A 12,667-nucleotide genomic window follows, 5' to 3' on the forward strand; every position below is an offset into this window, starting at 1 on the left:
GACTCCGTTAGTTAAGCCTCTACTCAAGTCCTGATCCCTGGGGTCCTAGGATCAAGCCCCACGTCTGGTTCCCCACTCATCTGCCTCTCCCCCAACTCATGCTCTCTCCCTCTGTCTCTGTCTCTCTCTCCAAAATAAATAAATAAATAAATAAATAAATAAATAAATAAATAAATAAAATCTTAAAAACCAAAAACAAAGACATTCCCTGGTTAGCACACTGGTCCCAGGTGGAAGAGGAGACCCTTGGAGCAGAACCATCCCCCTGGGCCTGTCCCAGGTCATCTGACTCCCAGCGGCTCTAACCTAAAGCTGTGGCGCCCCAGCTGATCAGCAGAACCATGTAAATAAATAATTAAGGTTGTAAGCCACTGAGTTTGGGAGTACTAGAGCAGAATTACAGCAATAGCTAATGAATTTAGGTGCAGGAAGATTTATTTGCAATACGAAAGTAAATCACAACAGATTATAAAATTTTAGCAGCTGACAAATAGCTCAAAAGTCACAGAATCCAGAAAGGTACATGACATTTTTATAAATTGCTTATCTGACATCCCTTTCTTGTTTCCTGTGTTCGGGGCTACATTTTCTTTGCTTGCCTCTTCACACTCGGGACAACAATTTTGTAAGTTTGTGTTTCTATACAGAGAAGAGAGGGACTATTCCGCCTTCCCTCCAGCATGGTTTCTTTTCCAGCATGGAAAATAAATAGTATTGATAATTCAGAAAGCTTTCTTCCCATTTCACAACTTGCTATTGGTCACGTTTATGGACATTTTCAGGACTGTTCTCAAGCTCAGGAAAACCTGTCAGGTTTCTTTCAGAACACCTTACATCTCACGCAATGACTAATCCTGAATCCTTTGTTAACTGATGAAACTCATCCCTCAGTTTGCCATCCGTGTCCTTTTGTAGGGGCGTGTTACACCTTTTACGTTCTCCTAGTCAGTTCAGTACTTTGTGTCAAGTCCACAAAAAATGTCAGTATTCATGCGACCCACTCCTTTGTGCTAAGTGGATCGTGAAAGCCTCCAGGAACCTCTACATACCTGCTTTTCACACTTACCCATCCCACTTAGGGATGTATTGCTTTTGGAATGACTGGAAACAGTTTTTAATTTTTTTAAAAAAGATTTTATTTATTCATTTGAGAGAGAGAGAGAGAGCATGAGCAGGGAGAGGGGCAGAGGGAGAGGCAGAAGCAGACTCCCCACTGAGCAGGATCTTGGGACCCTGGGATCATGACCCGAGCCAAAGGCAGATGCTTAACCAGGCACCCAAGGCACCTGAGCCACCCAGGCACCCAAGGAAATTCTTTGGTTTTAATTTTCTTCCTTGATTTCATGGTTCATTTTTATGGCTTCTGTTTCATAAATTTTAAATATTCATGTCAGTTATTTCATAATATACACTTAAAGATGACAAAAATGTAAAGGTCCCCTTACATATATTTCCAAATCAGAAATCTGTGATTTCTCAATGGTTTTATTGAAAGGCAAATGCCTCTCCTTCAGACAGACTCAACTCAGAGAACTTTCCCTGTCACTTTCTAATCTGTGATCTTCCCTTCTTTGCCTTTATGGCAGTTGATTTGAGATTAACTATATGCTGATGCTTGTTGTCTGCCTCCCTCTATAGAAGCTAAGGGATTTTTAGATCCATTATGCCCCTAATCCCTAGACCATTGATAGATAAGTAAACAAGTACATGTTTGTTGAATGAGTGAGTGATTGAGTCAGTGAGTCTCCTAGGTGACACCGAGCGTGTCTGAGCGGTGGCTCCTGTCTAGATATTTCACCCACTTCCAGGACCGGTCAAAGCCACTACCTGCTGGGAGCCTGCTGTGGTCTAAACCCCACTGAAGCTCCCCATGCACATCTCTGTACTCCAAACATCTCCATCTGCAGTGTCTTTTCCAAAAAAAAAAAAAAAAAAAAAAAAAAAGGAACAGATCCCCCAAACCCGAGTCCCTGTTTGACCAATAATTACTTTACCTGCCTCTCTACTCCTCACACAGCACGATTTGGCTTAATGTACTCTAGTTTACTCTCCTTAAACTGTTGACCCCTTTGCACCCCCAAACTCAGCCTAAGCTCATCATGTCCCTCTGCATGTGAGCAGGTTGGTCTTCCGTTCTCCTGTTGCTCCCCCGAGCACCTACAGGCATCCTGGCCACTATCTTTCCCCATTGCTCCCAGTCCGCGTAGGCATCCCTCCCTGTTGGCTCTTTGATCTCCGGACCACTCCCTGACACACGCATCTCTCCTTCCCCACAGCTTGCTCTCCGGTCTAAGTGTCTGAGACCAGTCTCCCACTAGGGTCCTCCACCCATTTCTGGAATGATCTGTTGAGATGCGGATACAATCACTGCCCTAATCCAAACCTCCAAGGCTTCCTGAAGCACCTGGGATGAAGCCTCAAGGCCTGACATGACCTACCCCACCCTGCACACTCATCTCTACTTCTGCCCCCCATTCTCTGAGCTTCCCTTACTCTGGTCTTCTCTGAATTCCTCCAAACAGCCGTCCTAACGCTGTGTCACTGCACATGCTGTTCCCTCTGCATGGAACACCCTTCCATCCCCACTTGGCCTGGCATCTCCTGCTCATCCTCCGTCTTGGCTTAAACATCATGTCCTCTGAGAAGACTTCCTTGACCCTCTGGGAAAGTCCAGGCCATCCATTTTATACACCAATCGTGCACTGTTCTTTTCCTTCTTGATACATCTCAAAAACAGTAATTCGTATAATTAGTTTTTTTTTTTAATTAATTTTTATTGGTGTTCAATTTACCAACATACAGAAAAACACCCAGTGCTCATCCCGTCAAGTGTCCACCTCAGTGCCCGTCACCCATTCCCCTCCAACACCCGCCCTCCTCCCCCTCCACCACCCCTAGTTCGTTTCCCCGAGTTAGGAGTCTTTATGTTCTGTCTCCCTTCCTGATATTTCCCAACATTTCTTCTCCCTTCCTTTATATTCCCTTTCACTTTTTTAATGTCCATCTTCCCTAGAGACAGCAAGCTCTGTGAGGCAAAAGTCATGTATTACCAATAATAATACCCCATGTATATGTGGGCCTTACTCCGCGCCAGGTAATATCCTAAGCACCCTGCATTTGTCATCTCATTTAATCCCCACAGTAACCCCTTAAGATAGATCTATATCTCTTCCTGTTTTAGGAATGAGGAACCTGAAACAGAGAGGTCTAGTAACCTGCCCAGGGGCGCACAGATAGTAAACAGTGGAATCAGGATGTGAACCTAAGCTGTCTGCTCCCGAGTCCTTGCTTTTTCCCACTTCCCTTGTGCCTTCCATGTCTGTTCTGTTCTGGGCCTCCAGGGATTAGGGACTGTGCGCTGGGGAGGAAGCCTTTGCGGGAAGCAAGACCCACCTACGCAGAGCATGCAGGCAGGAAATCACAGAGGGTGTTCAGGAAACACAAGCATGTTCTGTGGGATATTAATAGGGTTTCACAGTCAAAGTCATTTGGAAAACTCTGGATTGAACAAGGTTAAACAGATTTCTATCCTGAAAGGCTTTCTCAGAATGCTTAATCTGAGAAATAAAGAGCATCGGGTCTGCAAGACAGGGATGCACATGCAACAGCTCCAAAAATGGCTGTAGACTGGCTTATTTTTTTTTTTTTTACAATTTTTAAGGTTTATTATTTATTCATGAGAGACACAGAGAGAGAGAGAGAGAGAGAGAGAGAGAGAGGCAGAGGGTGAAGCAGGCTCCCTGCAGGGAACCCGATGCGGGACTCGATCTGGGGACCCTAGGATCACGCCCTGGGCCCAAGGCAGACGCTGAGCCACCGGGGCGCCCCCGTAGACTGGCTTACTAACCTGACAACACCTTAGTTTTTTTTTTTTAAGATTTTGTTTATTTATTCATGATAGACACAGGGAGAAAGAGAGAGGCAGAGACACAGGCAGAGGGAGAAGCAGGCTCCATGCAGGGGGCCCGATGCGGGACTTGATCCCGGGACTCCAGGATCGCACCCTGGGCCGAAGGCAGGCGCTAAACTGCTGACCCCCCCAGGGATCCCCCACATTAGTTATAAAGAGGTGGTGGAGGGGTGATGGGCAGCAAGGAGGCCACCTGATGTGATGAGCACTGGGTGTTAGATGCCCCTCCGGAATCCCTGACCTCTACCCCTGAAACTAACAATACGATATATGGTAACTAATTGAATTTAAATAAAAACTTTAAAAAATAAGTCAAATAAAGAGATGGCAGAAAAGGGGGCAGGTGGACTAGCCCAGGTGTCCCAGCTGCCAAGCCGAGGAATTTGGACCGTAAGTGAGACCCACCCACCCTCCTTGGCCCAGTGGGTCCCGGGCGCTGCCTCGGGTCCTCTGTGAGGGAGAAGCCACTGCGGCCCCAGCATCCAGGATGGAGCCTTGCCCCACGGCCCACTCTGGCTGGGATTTGAAGGTTCATCCCCGCCAACAGCCCAGCTCCTGCCCACTCTTGTTTTGTTGCCACTCACGTAAGCCCACAGGCTGGGGGTCGGCAATGGTGCCTGCAGAGCGAGGAAGGTGAGGGGGAGATGGGGGCAGTTCAAGGACCTCAGTGAGACCCGGTGGCGTTCTTGGGTCTGCCACCAGCTGGCCGTGTTACACAGCAAGCCCCTGCACCACCCCAAATCTCAGCCCTCTCACCTGTAAAATAGCCCTAGTAGCACCCTCCCCACAATGGAGCTGCTGGGAGCATGAACATTTCCCCCCAGAGCCCTGCCCCTTCTCGTGCTCACTCCCAAAGGCCTGCGATGAGCAATCGAGAAACAATCATATATCATGTTGGTGGTGGTTGTATGCTGTTTTGTGTGTCTTTATATGGCCTGCATGATCACGGCCACAACTAGCATTTGCTAAGTATACAATACGCTCTAGGAACCTTTCTGAGTGGTTTAGAGACCACAGCTATCGTGGTCCAGAGCCAGGGCTTGAACCCAGACTCTCTGACTCCACGGCCATGCTAACCACCCCATATTTTGCTCAGTATAAGTCTTCATGTGTTAGACCCTGAGCTTCCAGGGGACGTGGACTATGACTTCTGCCAGGAGCCAGGAGCCAGCTCAGGCCCAGCCCTGAGTGGGTTTCAATAAATGCATTCATTTGTTCATTCATTCATTCATTCATTCAACAAGTATCTACTGAGCACCTTTGATATGCCAGGCACTGTTCTAGGAGCTGGGGAGAAAGCAATGAGGAAGGTAGAAAAATCCTCTGTTCCCATGGCAACTACATTCCAGGGGGTACCCAGGCACTAGACAAAGGGACAAATGCACACACAAGAGGAGTATCTGCCAGGGACTCAGGCAGAGAGCTCAGACTGGGGTTCTATGGCAACCAGAGACCGGGGACTGCTTTGACGAGTGGGTCAGGCAAAGCCTCTCTAAAGAGTTCACATAGGGGGGATCCCTGGGTGGCTCAGTGGTTTAGCGCCTGCCTTTGGCCCAGGGCGCGATCCTGGAGTCCCAGGATCGAGTCCCAGGATCGAGAGTCCCGTGTCGGGCTCTCGGCATGGAGCCTGCTTCTCCCTCTACCTGTGTCTCTGCCTCTCTCTTTCTCTCTCTCTCTCTCTGTCTATCATAAATAAATAAATAAATAAATGAATAAATAAATAAATAAATAAATAAATAAGAGTTCACATAGGAACTAAAACCCGAACGATAAGAGGAAAGCAGCCATCCAGACAGAGGGAACAGCAAGTGCAAAGGCCCTGCCACAAGAACAAACTGGGCCTGTTTAGGGAACAGAGGGAAGCCCAGTGCAGCTGGAGTCAGTGACGGGAGCCAGGGAGCCAGGGTCCACATCACAGGAGCTTCATCAGCTGGAGGGAAGAGTATTATTATTTTTTATGATTTTTTTTTCAAAATGTGACAGAAGCCGTTGGAGAGTTTTAAAATGGGAAATTACATGATCTGACTTTTTTTAATTGATAGGCTTTATTTTTCAAGGCCATCCTAGGTTTTAGGTTTGGAATGGTTTTAGACAAATTAAGGGTAAAGTACAGAGAATTCCCATATACTCTCTCACCGCCCCCCAACACACACACAATTTCCCCTATTATTAACATTGTGCATTAGTGTGATACATTTGATGCAATTAATGAGCCAATATTAACCTGTTATTATTAATTAGAGGCCACAAAAAAAATTAGAGGCCACAGTTTACATTAAGGCTCACTGTGCGGTACGAATGTGTAATGAATGGCATGTAACCACCACCACAGTATCCTATAGAACAATTTCACCGCCCGAAAAATCACCTGTGCTCTATGTTTATCCCTCCCTCCTCGTGAAATCCCTGGAAACCACTGATTTTTTTACCGTCTCCATAGCTGTGCCTTTTCCAGACTGTCATGTAGTTGGAACCGCACAGTATGCAGTCTTTTCAGACTGGTTTCCTTTACTTGATCTGACTTTTTAAAAAAAAATTTTAAGAGAGAGAGAAAAAGCACATGCACACCCAAGTGAGGGAGAGGGGGGAGGGGTAGAGGGAGAGAATGTTGAGCAGGCTTCATGCCCAGCGCAGAGCCCCATGCAGGCCTCAATCTTACAACCCTGAGATCATGACCTGAACCGAAATCAAGAGCTGGACACTTAACTGATGGAGCCACCAGGGCACCCCTTGATCTGACTTTTTAAAAGATCACAGTGGCTCGCTTGTAGAGAACAGGTTGTAAGGGGACAAAGTAACAGCAGGCAGGCAGGCTGGTCAGGAGGCAAAGCAGTTGTCCGGGGTTCGAGCAATCGGGTGGGGAGAAGTAATGGCCTCAGACACCTGTCCTGGGCTGTGGATCTGCCGGTAGACCAGCTGCAGAGTTCAGGGGAGAAAAAGCTGATGGTTCCACTATAGGGTAACACAGGGAGAGAGGCTGCTGTGGGGTTTTATTTGCTTAAGTATATAAGAATTTTTTTCTCTCTCTTTTTTTTTTTTTAGAATTGAAAAAACAGGGATGCCTGGGTGGCTCAGTGGTTGACCATCTGCCTTCAGCTCAGGTCGTCGTGATCCCAGAGGTCCTGGGATCGAGTCCCACATCGAGCTCCCTGTGAGGAGCCTGCTTCTCCCTCTGCCTGTGTCTCTGCCTCTCTCTCTGGGCCTCTCATGAATAAATAAATAAAATCATTAACAAAAAAAAAAAGGATTGAAGAAACAGGTGCAGAGAGGTCTCCTGGTGTGCTTAGGATCACACAGAAACCAGGTGTCCCTTGGATGGCGGACCTCCAGCCTCTTCATCCAGAGCTCTGCCGTCGGCTGCCAGCAACCCATCCCTCTGGTGCCTGCGTGAAGTATTTGCTCTTCTCCGGTGGTCGTTTTGTTACATAATCGATAAACCACTAACAGAAGTAAAAGGCTTCCAGATACACTGCTGAGTCCCTGCCTGGAAAACTGTCTGCTTTGCCCTCCTTAAAACCCTCCTGGCTTCTCATTGCACCTGGGGGAAAACACCCACTTGGCATCGAATCCCTGCAAAACTGCTTGTTAACTTATCCTGACCCCTGAATTACTTTGGCTTATTTTGGTCTCAAGTAGCTACGTTGAGTCCAAAAAAAAAAAAATGTGGAGGTAAGAGGGGCTGATGGATTTCTCGGAAGGCTCTAGAGGCACATCACAGATCAAGGAAGGGGAGTTGAATAAACAATAATTAATCTGAAGGACAGGTCCAAGGTCCCGCAGAGGCCTGCTGCCTTCCAGGGGCAGGGCTACTGTGACCAGTTCCTGGGTCTCTCCATGACATTCGTGATCCTAGAAGGCACTGGATGGCCTCAGCTTGAGCCGGGAGTGCATTGGCCCCTGCTCAGATCTCAGATCTGGGGGAGGGAATACAACACCACATGGTATGAACTGGGTGGCTCCCCATGAAGGTAAAATCTTCTTGGGGGATGGAGCTGCTAATGCCCTGCCAGATAGAATTGGCCATCTGTCCCCCGTAATCCTATAACTCAATCACAGCACCTCTTTGTCTTTCCATCATTTCTTGACATATGTTTCCCCTTCGATGGACAGTGGGCTCTTCAAGGACGTGGCCTCAACTTATCCAGCTTGGCACGCTACCACAGAGGTCCCCAGTTGCCATCCTCCCTTCTTCTACACTAGCTAGGCTCATCGCCTCCCAAAGTAATGCCATGTCCCACTCTACTTTGCTGCTTGGGGTGACCTCATGATAAAGGTCTGACCAATGCATAAGAATAGAGGTGGCATGAGCAACTGCCAGTCATACCTGTCCTGGGAAGGGTATGCCCTCCCCTTTCCATCCTCCTACTGGCTGGAAGGTGAACGGGGTGGTGTACCCTATGGGACCATGCGGAAAGGGGCAACTTCTTGGCAATGGCAGAGTCACTAGACAGAGATCCAGGGCCCCTGACACCCTGAAGCTGCCATATCAGCTTTCAACTGCTTGCTTCCAGAATATTCTGAAAAGCAATAAAACCTCTTTTCTTGAGGCACCTGGGTGGCTCAGTAGGTTAGGTATCTGCCTTTGGCTCAGGTCCTGGGATGGAGCCACACCCCAGACTCCTTGTTCAGTGGGGAGTCTGCTTCTCCCTCTCCCTCTGCCCCTCCTCTCTGCTTGTGTCCTCTCTCTCTCTCTCTCTCTCTCTCAATCTCTCTCAAATAAATAAGTAAAATCTAAAAAAAAATAATAAAACTAAGTAAAAATAAAATCCATAACACTATTTAAAAAAATAATTTTTTAAAAAACTCTTTCTCTTTAAGCCTTCCTGTTAACAAACCCTAATACAATCCACACTAACAACTATGCTTAACGTGGTGGCTGACATTTAGTAATGGCTCAATAAATTATGGTTGAATTATTAAACCCCTTGCAAAAGATAAGAAGCCCTCGATTCCAGGATTTAACATATCAACTCTTTGCATGTTCCCTCTCCACTCTTCTCTACATGCAGGTGATAGCTGTAATAGATGGATTCTTAGAGCAGAAATAGAATCCTATACCCAGCCTTTTCCCTTTAACAGTTAACTGCCTCATAAACATTGTCCATGTTAAGTCAGATTATCATCATTTTATTTCTTTAAATTTTTTTAGATTATCATCATTTTAAAGAGATCAACCATAATTTGCTAAATCACTCCCTTACTGCTTGATATGTACATTTTTTCTATTTTTTGCCAATTACTGATAATGCTTATGATGCTCATCCTTATTTTTTTTTAAGATTTTATTTATTTATTCATGAGAGAGAGAGAGGCAGAGACAGAAGCAGGCTCCATGCAAGGAGCTCGATGTGGGACCCGTGGGACCGGATCCTGGGACTGGGGATCACGCCCTGAGCTGAAGGCAGGCTCTAACCCGCTGAGCCACCCAGGCATCCCTGCTCATCCTTATTTGTGACGGATTTCTTGTTGCCCCTTCTAATACCTTCGAACACCCTTGACCCTCACCAGCTGCTCTCAAGCTTTATAATTCCCAGCTTGCTCCTGAACGACAGTCACGACGAGGCTGATAATTGTAATAGCAACAGGTGCACTGCTGACCCCGCATTATGTAAGTGCGCCGTGCTGGCCACTGGTCCGGCGTCTGTATCTGCACGTTTGTATATACTTTAGCTCGTACTTGCTGCATGCTGAGCAATGTTGCCCAAAAACCCCCACAAATCCCAGAGTTTGACTGGATTCAAATGACAGCAAGATAACTTCCTGTGAGAAGCTACCTAACCTCTCTGTGCTCCATCGTCTCATCTATAAAATGGGGATAGTGGCACTTTCTGCAGGGGGTTCCTGCGGCCATCAAGTGAGAGAACAGTAACAGCTGGCATTTCTTGAGTGCTTCCTAGGCAGCCAGCAGGGTGCTAAAGGCTTCGTCGTGATGACCTCATTCATCCCTTGCCAGCACCTAGGAGGTAAATGTCTCCATCCCCATTTTGCAGCCGAGCACCTGAAGCTCAGAGCCAAGCGATTCTCACATGGTCAGGGGCTGGCCTCAAAGCCCCAAGTTCCTTCTAAAAGGATTCTTCTCTTTCCTGAGCTCAGGAAGCCAGAACCCCCAAAGCCCAGCTTCTGCAGCACAGTCTCCCCCTCTACCCGCCTCCCCACCCCTCCATCTCACAACACGAAGCCTTCTTCTCGGACCTGCTGAGCCATCCACTGTCCTTCCCACACTTGCCATTGAAGCATGGAACGCCCCAGACGCTCACTTAGGAGCTATAACCATTTACCAAGCACTAGATCTGGCCGGACTCTGTGCTTGGTGCTTTATGCCATTATCTCATTTAATCCTCAAAACAGTCCTAGGACAGAGGCACCATCACCCCTACTTTATAGGTGGGGAGATCCAGGCCCGGAAAGGTAAAGCAACTTGCCTGGTATCACAGGGCTATTGCATTTTAGAGCTGAGTGTCGCAACCAGGTGGGGAAATGCGAGCCTGGCATCTTGCTATCCTCACCCACCGTCCTCGCCTGGATGGTGGTTTCCGTGGGCTGGGGAAGGTTGTACTGCGATGGTCCCATGCAGCCACTGTCTACCCCAGAACAGCCATGCAGAGGGCACCAGCACAGTGCCCACTGGGGCCCCCTGGCCTCCCAAGGCGCAAAGGCAGAGACGGGATCCAAGCCAGAGCTGTTGGATGAGCTTTCTGTGCCACCCCTGAAATAGCCCAGCTCTGCAGCTCCTGCTCCGGGAGGTGGCAGGCAGCTCCCGGAATAGCTCTTTCCTACTGCAAGGTGACCTAGTTAGCAGGTTCCTCTTGTCATGTGAGGCTGGCTGAGCAAGACATTCACCTGCCTCTCTCTACACAGAGAAGGCCCAATCCAGAACTCTCCTCTCCCCCTCCCTCCAGTGCTGCTCTGGCCTCTCCCCCCGTCTGCTCATCCTGGAAGTCTGGGGAGTGGGTAATAATACACTAGACACGGCGCTTCATGGCCTCAAAATATGCGCACAAACATCACCGTGTTTCTTTCCCCCAGCAGACAGAGAGGGAGGACCTACTATCATGCCATTTCACAGGGGAGGAGGTGAAGGCACAGAGAAGGGAACGACACCAGCAAGGACACACAGCTGGGAGGAGGTAAAGCCCGGATCTGCATGACACCAAGACCAGTGTCCTTGCAGTGTCCTGAGCACCCCGGTTCTGTCTCCCCTCTGAGGAGCCCCAGTAAGGACACCTGCCCTCCACCCTGGTTGCCACCTATGACGGGGCTCCCAAAAACACCTGCAGTAGAGTGGGCCTCAGAGATGGGGACAAAAGACTCTGAGGTCCACCAGACCATGGGTGGAGCTGGGGTTTGCATTGCAGCATTTAGCACCTCTGTTGCTTTATTTTTTTAAAAGATTTTATTTATTAATGAGAGACAGAGAGAGAGAGGCAGAGATATAGGCAGAGGGAGAAGCAGGCTCCATGCAGGGAGCGCAACTTGGGACTCGATCCCAGGACCCCAGGATCACGTCCTGAGCCAAAGGCAGACGCTGAACCACTGAGCCACCCAGGCATCCCACCCCTGTTGCTTTACACCTCTGAGACTCAGTTTCTAGATCTGTAAGATGTGAATGATAATCACACCTGCATGCAAGGATTCAGTGAGCTAGCCTGTGGAGAGTGCCCAGCAGGCTCCTTGCATTCTGCATGGCCTTGATAAAGTAGCTATTCTTGTTACTTTCTATTAGCATTGACATCTTGAATTTAACCGAAAAAGGAAAAGTTTAAGATTGGTTAGTGAAGAGTTACTACAGCCAAGGACTTTATGGCTTTTCCCACACCGTCATGTCACAAGCCTGGGAGATACAGTTGCATTTACGGTATCACAACTCTAGGATATGGCAACTTTTCCAAGGCCTTGGGCCCTCGTTCTCTGGATGACTGAGTGGCCCTGGGGTAGGCTGTTGGCTGGAGTGAGATCCGTCCCTGACTCTCATGGCAGAAACCCACAGAAGGGGAGAGAGAGAAGTGGTGGCAGGGCCCCTCCTTGGATGTCCCCGTGGCTGTCACCTGTGGGTGTGCTCATTACTCTGAGAGGGGCACATCACACCAGCAAGCAACACAGAGAAGGGCAGGGTGCATGCCCCCGTGGTCCCTGGAAGCACAGGGTCCCCGTGGAAGAGAAGCTGAAGAAAGAGATCAGGGCAGGCCTAAAGGGCCCTGAATACTTAACCTCAGGGGAGAAGCCCCTGTGAGCCAGTGAGGACAGAGCTGGACTTGGGGGGGTCAGATGCTGGCCCTTCAAATCCTGCCCCCCCTTAAATGTGAGGCCACAGATAAGCCGCTGAACCTCTCTGCGCCTCATTTTACCCATCTGTAAAAAACTGGGCAGAGCATGAACCTCATGGGGACGGGGAGGTGGCAAGGATTGGGTGAGTCACCCACACGTAGCACCGGCTCACAGTGGGTGCCGGGTAAACGTTCGAGAATCTGAGCTTGCTAAGTCTAGGTAATGACGCCCCAAGAGCAGAGGTACCATGCTAGGAATTGGGAAGGAGAGATGATTGCACCCTGGAGGAAACCAGGATGGCTTCGGGATGATGGGCAGACTGGCGCTGGGCACGGAATCCAAGCAGGACGGAGGCAGACAGAGAGGCGCGGGGTACGGGCGCTCCAGGCAGCCCCGTGGGACGAAGCCCGGAGGCGGGCATGGACAGGACACACCAGCCCGACGGCAGCTCCCCACGGCACTCGGGGAGATTTGAGCTCCTCCCTGTGGTCC

Source organism: Vulpes vulpes, chromosome 10 (assembly GCF_048418805.1).
Source record: "Vulpes vulpes isolate BD-2025 chromosome 10, VulVul3, whole genome shotgun sequence".
NCBI lineage: Eukaryota > Metazoa > Chordata > Mammalia > Carnivora > Canidae > Vulpes > Vulpes vulpes.